General features: G+C 26.0%; 1 long non-coding RNA gene across 1 annotated transcript; it reads right to left on the bottom strand.

Annotated features, from left to right (window-relative positions):
* Positions 1-2,647: 2,647 nt before the first annotated feature.
* Positions 2,648-3,136, bottom strand: LOC142224375 (uncharacterized). The gene is made up of 2 exons (XR_012719134.1): positions 3,058-3,136; positions 2,648-2,989 (listed from the first exon to the last, which is right to left on the bottom strand). It is a non-coding gene; the product is annotated as an uncharacterized LOC142224375 (long non-coding RNA).
* Between the last annotated feature and the right edge of the window lie 4,359 nt (positions 3,137-7,495).

Here is a 7,495-nt window from a genome sequence, read left to right as displayed (position 1 = left end):
ACGGACGGACAGACAGACAGACGGACATCGCTAAATCGACTCAGAATTTAATTCTAAGCCGATCGGTATACTAAAAGATGGGTCTATGACAATTATTTCTTGGCGTTACATACAAATGCACAAACTTATTATACCCTGTACCACAGTAGTGGTGAATCGTATAATGATATAGCGTATATTGTGTAGACGTCCCAGAAAATCTCAAGCAAAATATAAGCCCATTTATTAACAGCAGGGCAAGGGGAGGCCCCTCTTCCCTTCCGAATATTACAAAATCACATATCCATTATAATAATATAACCTATTGTTTCCCGTTATGTACTTGAGGAGAAATGAGGTCTCCCTGTGCCCTTTTATTTTTCCCCGAACAAATATTAAAAAATCATATAACTTATATAAATTTCATAATCTCCCCCAAGTTCTCCGTAAAATTTCAGTAAGTCGGAAACTTTTAGTTTTTTTCACTATACTTTAAACAAGTCGGACAAAGGGGAGGCTGCCTCCTCGACCAAATATCGAAAAATAAAGTAGCTGTTCTTTGCCAAATTTTGTTAATAGTTTATTTCTAGAAAAATTTTTTCTATAGAAAATTTTTGCAAAATTTATTCCTATAGAAAATTTTGGTAAAAATCTTGTTTCTATAGAAAATTTTGGTAAAAATTTTGTTTCTACAGAAAATTTTGTAAAAATTTGGTTTTACAGAAAATTTTGTAAAAATTTGATTTCTACAGAAAATTTTGTTAAAATTTTATTTCTATATAAGATTTTGTCAAAATTTTATTTATATACAAGATTTTATCAAAATTTTTGTAAAAAAAATAGTATTTCTATAGAAAATTTTATTCCTTTGTTAAAATTTTATTTCTATAGAAAATCTTCTTAACATTTTATTTCTATAGAAAATTTTGTTAAAATTTCATTTCTATAAAAATTTTGTCAAAATTTTATTTCTATAGAAATTTTTGTTAAAATTTTATTTTTATAAAAATATTGTCAAAATTTTGTTTTGTTTAAAAATTTTGTAAAAATTTTATTTCTATGGAAAATTTTGTGCAAATATTGTTTCTATAGAAAAATTTTATTTCTATAAATAATTATGTCAAAATTGTATTCCTAAAGAAAATTTTGTCAAAATTTAATTTCAATTGAAAATTTTGTTAATAGTTTATTTCTAAAAAATTTTGTCAAACTTTTTTCTATAGAAAATTTTTGCAAAATTAGAAAATGTTGTTCAAATTTTATTTCCATAAAAATTCTGTCAGAATTTTATTTCTATAAAAATTTTATCAAGATTTTATTTCTATAAAAATTTTCTCAAAATTTTATTTCTATAAAAGTTTTGTCAAAATTTTATTTCTATAAACATTTTATCAAGATTTGATTTCTATAGAAACCCTATGGGAAATTGGTGCAAATTGCCACTGACGGACCTATCACAGAACTGGTACCTGTGCTCCAGTTAGTTGCAATGTTTAAATAGTCGCAATTTATTTATTTCCGTACTCGCTTGATATTAAAATCTTAGATCCCTTAAGATTTTGTCAAAATTTCATTTCTATAGCGAATTTTGTCAAAATTTCATTTCTATAGAAAATTTTGGTATTTTTTTTTTCAATAGAAAAGTTTGACAAAGTTTTATTTCTATAGAAAATGTTGTCAAAATTTTATTTCCATAGAAATTTTGTCAAAACTTTATTTGTATCGAAAATTGTGTCAATATTTTATTTGTATAGAAAATTCTGTCAAAAATTTATTTCTATAGAAAATTTTGTGCAAATATTGTTTCTATTGAAAAATTTTATTTCTATAAATAATTATGTCAAAATTGTATTCCTAAAGAAAATTTTGTCAAAATGTTATTTCAATTGAAAATTTTTTTTAATAGTTTATTTCTAAAAAATGTTGTCAAACTTTTTTCTATAGAAAATGTTTGCAAAATTTTGTTTCTATAGAAAATTTTGTTAAAATTTTATTTTTATAGAAAATTTTGTTCAAATTTTATTTCTATAAAAAATTTTTCAAAATTTCTATAAAAATTTTATCAAGATGTTATTTCTATAAAAATTTTCTCAAAATTTAATTTCTATAAAAATTTTGTCAAAATTTTATTTCTATAAAGATTTTCTCAAAATTTTATTTCTATAGAAACCCTATGGGAAATTGGTGCAAATTGCCACTGACGGACCTATCACAGAACTGGTACCTATGCTCCAGTTAGTTGCAATTTTTAAAAAGTCGTAATTTTTTTATTTTCATACATGCTTGATATTAAAATCTTAGATCCATTAAGATTTTAATATCAAGCATTTTCACATTTAGTGAAATAAAATTATTAGAATAACCTTTTGTTCGACATATAGGCAAATATTTGACCAAAACGAGTGTCCAACTTTTTTCCAGGACTATTTTCGAAATATCTGGATACAATTTTTGAAAAATTCTCCTCTTAGTGTGAACTAGGCCTTTAGTTGTAGAGGAATATGTTGTAAAATCTACCAAACCATCAAGAATTCTACCAATCTACCAAACAATGAAAAATCCAACATTGTTGGTATAATTCTATCAACTGTTGCTAGCGTTTTTGTGACAATAGAAGTTTTACCAGAAATTCGGAGTGAAAGGTGAATATATTCTACATGGTTTCAGATACATTGAAAAAAGGTTTCATTTGGTTTTATTTGGAATGAAAATGCTATACATAATCGTAAAACACCAGCAAGGCGATCTCTTTCCTATTTAGATTAGATTCTCCCATCTCTGTGTGCTATTTCGTTTTTGTTTTTTTTTAGATTATTTTTTTCAATTTTTTGTTAATTTGAAAATTCATTCAACATTTTTTTATTTGCTTCCTGCAATTCTGGTCACTGTCGCCAATTCCATTTGGTTGTTGCTGTTGTTACAGTTTTTGTTGTTTTACACCTGTGTGATGAAATCATTGCAACAGCATGCCATGCCTTTCATTGGTGATTGATTGTCTTCAATTACCAGGCTAAACGATACAATCAATTAAATGCTAAATAAATCGATGATCTTAATCAGTTAGAATTTCAAATTCACCATTGCTGCTATTGCTTTGGTCAATTGTCCGTCCATTCGTTCGTCCGTCCGTCTGTTCATCTACGACTGCCGATCAAAACTAATTGATTACAATGGTAGTACGCCGCTTCTGTTCTCTGCTGGTATTCAAGTCTGCCACACATGTTTCAATGGGGTGGAATTCTGCATCAACATCAATCGACATTTGGCTGCGTCAATGAAATTGTTTTGTCTGTTTTTGTTGTTGTTTTATTTTCGAACGGAATAGTGAAAACATCATCGTGAAAAGATAGACTGTTTTGGCAAAGGTGATAAAATAAATTTTTAAAATTTCTTAAATTTCAATATGTTTTGATCATTATCAAAAAAAGAAGTTACATAGAAACTTAACAATGTTTGGCTATTTCGAATGGTAGTGGTTAACTACGTGGTATTTTGTGCAAAAAGCGAAACTAATTTATTGGGTTTCTGTGGACCATATTTGATAGTTTTGGCTTTTGATGGAACCACATCAACTAGAGTTTTGGGAACAACGCTGGACTTCAAACCTGCAGCCAAAGAAGAAATACTTTCCTCCGGAAATAAATTTCCCCTTTGTTATAAAGTATTTGCTTTAAGAGCAAATTAACAAATTTATTGTCTCTAATCTTTATGTGCTGCGCCACACTGTGGAACAGGGTATTATAAGTTAGTGCTTATGTTTGCAACACCCAGAAGGAGACGAGATAGACAAATGGTGTTTTTGGCAATAATGATCAGGGTGGCTCCTAAGCACGGTTGCCACAAATAATCTACCAAAATATAAAGAAAGTTTTACCAAAAATGTAACAAATATAAAAAAAAATATTTTTTATTGACGAAACGGACCAACACTAAAATTACCATTTTTAAAGATATTAAATATAGAACATTTAGTCAACATTTATTTTTTTTTAAGTTTTGTCAAAATTTTATTTCCATAAAAATTTTTTTCAAAATTTTATTTCTATAACAAATTTTGTAAAATTTTATTTTCTATAGAAAATTTTGCCAAAATTTTATTTCTATAGAAAATTTTGCCAAAATTTTATTTCAATAGAACATTTTGTCAAATTTGTTTTTTTTCTATAGAAAATTTTATCAAATTTGTTTTTTCTATAGAAAATTTTGACAAAATTTTATTTCTATAAACAATTTTATCAAAATTTTATTTCTATAGAAAATTTTGTCAAAATTTTATTTGTTATTGTTGTTTTTGATCTCAGCTTAAAGCCATGCATTGACTAAACTACAAGTGTAGCTTAACCAACAGAGGAAAAGTATGCTTGTCAAATTTATTGGGGCAAAGCCCTATAGACTGCAAGATGGTTGGATGTACAGCTGTTTCGGAATTACCACATTCCTCATCAGCATCATCTACTTGCAGCAAAACTATCAACCAATTATCAGAATAAATTCGGGTAATTCACTCAACCCAAAGTGAACTACACTTGAACCTCCCGAAAAAGGGTTTGATAGTCGGCTACTGCCTAAACAAATTTGCCAGCATATCTCTTTTCCTTTGCCAAAAGTCAAATCATCGATTTGAATGTATTTGGCTGGGTTTGTTTTTGAGCGCGCTTCCTCTATCTTCATTCGTTTTGTTTGTTATTGTTGGCTTCTCTTCAATCGTTATTGTTGTTTTTGATCTCAGCTTAAAGCCATGCATTGACTAAACTACAAGTGTAGCTTAACCAACAGAGGAAAAGTATGCTTGTCAAATTTATTTGGGCAAAGCCCTATAGATATATGTTTAGGCAGTAGCCGACTATCAAACCCTTTTTCGGGAGGTTCAAGTGTAGTTCACTTTGGGTTGAGTGAATTACCCGAATTTATTCTGATAATTGGTTGATAGTTTTGCTGCACGTAGAGGATGCTGATGAGGAAAGTGGTAATTCCGAAACAGCTGTACATCCAACCATCTTGCTGTCTATAGGGCTTTGCCCAAATAAATTTGAGAAGCATACTTTTCCTCTGTTGGTTAAGCTACACTTGTAGTTTAGTCAATGCATGGCTTTAAGCTGAGATCAAAAACAACAATAACGACTGAAGAGAAGCCAACAATAACAAAAAAAACGAAAAAAAATTTATTTGTACAGAAAATTTTGTCAAAATTTTATTTCTATAGAAAATTTTGTCAAAATTTTATTTCTATAGAAAATTTTGTCAAAATTTTATTTCTATAGAAAATTTTGTCAACATTTTATTTCTATAGAAAATTTTGTCAAAATTTTATTTCTATAGAAAATTTTGTCAAAATTTTATTTCTATAGTAATTTTTTTAAAAATGTTATTTCTCTAGAAAATAGAAAAATTTTATTGCAATAGAAAAAAAATTATTTCTAATGAAAATTTTGTAAAAATGTTATTTCTACAGGAAATTCTGTAAAGATTTGACTTCTATAGATTTTGTCAAAATTTAATTTCTATAGAGAATTTTGTCACAATTTTATTTCTATAGAAAATTATGCCAAAATCTTTTTTCTATAGAATTTTTCCAAAATTTTATTTCCATAAAAACAATTCTAAAAATTTTAATTCTGTGGAAAAATTCGTCGCAATTTTATTTCTATAGAACATTTTGTCAAAATTTTATTCCTATAAAAAATTTTGTCTAAATTTTATTTCTGTAGAAAATTTTGTCAAAATCTTATTTCTATAGAAAGTTTTGCCAAAACCTTATTTCTATAGAAAATTTTGTCAAAATCTTACTTCAACAAAATTGTTGCTAGAGAAAATTTTGTCAAAATTGTCAAAAGTTTATTTCTATAGAAATTTTTGTCAACATTTTATTTTTATAGAGATCTCTATTTTTTTATAGAAAATATTTGCAACATTTTATTTCTATAGAAAATTTTGTCTAAATTTTAGTTCTATAGAAAATTTTGTCAAAATTTTAATTTATATAGAAAAGTTTGTCAAAATTATGTTTCTACAGAAATTTGTGTCAACATTTTATTTCTAAAAAAAATTTGGTCAAAATTTTATTTCTATAGAAAATTTTGTCAAAATTTTAATTTCTATAGAAAATTTTGTTAAAATTTTTTTTCTATACAAATTTTGTTAAAATTTTATTTCTATAGAAAATTTTGTTAAAATTTTATTTCTATAGAAATTTTTTTTCAAAATTTTATTTCCATAGAAAATTTTGTCAAAATTTAATTTCTATAGAATATTTTGTCAAAATTTTATTTCTATAGAAAATTTTGTCAAAATTTTAATTCTGTGGAAATATTCGTCGCAATGTTATTTCTATAGCAAATTTTCTCAAAATTTTATTTCTATAGAAAATTTTGTCAAAATTTTATTTCCATAGACAAATTTGTCAAAATTTTATTTTTATATAGAAAATTTTGTCAAAATATTATTTCTATCGAATATTTTGTCAAAATTTTATTTCTATAGAAATTTTTGTCAAAATTTTAATTCTATAGAAAATTTTGTTAAAATTTTATTTCTATCAAAAATTTTGTCAACATTTTATTTCTATCGAAAATTTTGTAAATATTTTGTGAAAATTTTATTTTTATAGAACATTTTGTCAAAATTTTATTTCTATAGAAAATTTTGCCAAAAATTTATTTGTATAAAAAATTTTGTCAAAATTTTATTTCTATAGAATCGTCAAGATTTTATTTCTATAGAAAATTTTATTTTTTAAATGGTTAATATGCCCACATTTTCCTTGTAACATCGCCACTGCTAAGTCGAAAACTTGTAAAAATGACTCCAATTTTAATATACTTCTAATACACATCCACCGATCGATAAATCATATCGAAATATCATACAAATGGCTTTAGATTTCAATATTTCTCATATTTGTTTACTAACATTGTGCTGCGACCCAAGGCATTAGCCGATTTAAATTTTTGTTTATAGAAGTCTAACATTTTTTTCCAAATCGGGTCAGATTTGACGTGGTATCAAATGTAGATCTTCAAAGTGATGCAGGGTGTATTATAGTTGGGTCAACTTTAGATTTTTTTTACTTGTTTTTATTAAAATAAATTTGTTTAGCGTCCAAAAAATGGTTTGTCTGAAATTTTGTTCCTCAGAAAAAAAACTGTTTTTTCAATGTATAGAGGTAAATATTTGCACAAAATTGGAAATCGAAAGGTATTACATATCTTAGGTTATTGATCTACGTATATATTGGGCTGGCACATTTTAATTGACCTATTCGACGAATTCGCAGAATTTTAAACGTAGAAATTTTATATCTATCATTTAAGAATATAAAATTTAATGTACAAAACAGTTTCACCTCAGTTAGCATTAACTAACACGTGATATAAAATTATTGCAATAGTGTTGGCAAATTATATACCAATTAATTAGATTTTACACATTCCAAATTGATTTTGGTGAATATTGACCATGCTGTAATAAAGCACGAGTGTTATTTTATTATTAGACATACTAAGTAACCCGGTGCGAA

Source organism: Haematobia irritans, chromosome 2 (genome assembly GCF_050003625.1).
Source record: "Haematobia irritans isolate KBUSLIRL chromosome 2, ASM5000362v1, whole genome shotgun sequence".
Classification (NCBI taxonomy): domain Eukaryota; kingdom Metazoa; phylum Arthropoda; class Insecta; order Diptera; family Muscidae; genus Haematobia; species Haematobia irritans.
Note: the sequence above shows the minus strand (reverse complement) of the source record. Positions and strands in the feature narration are given on the sequence as shown.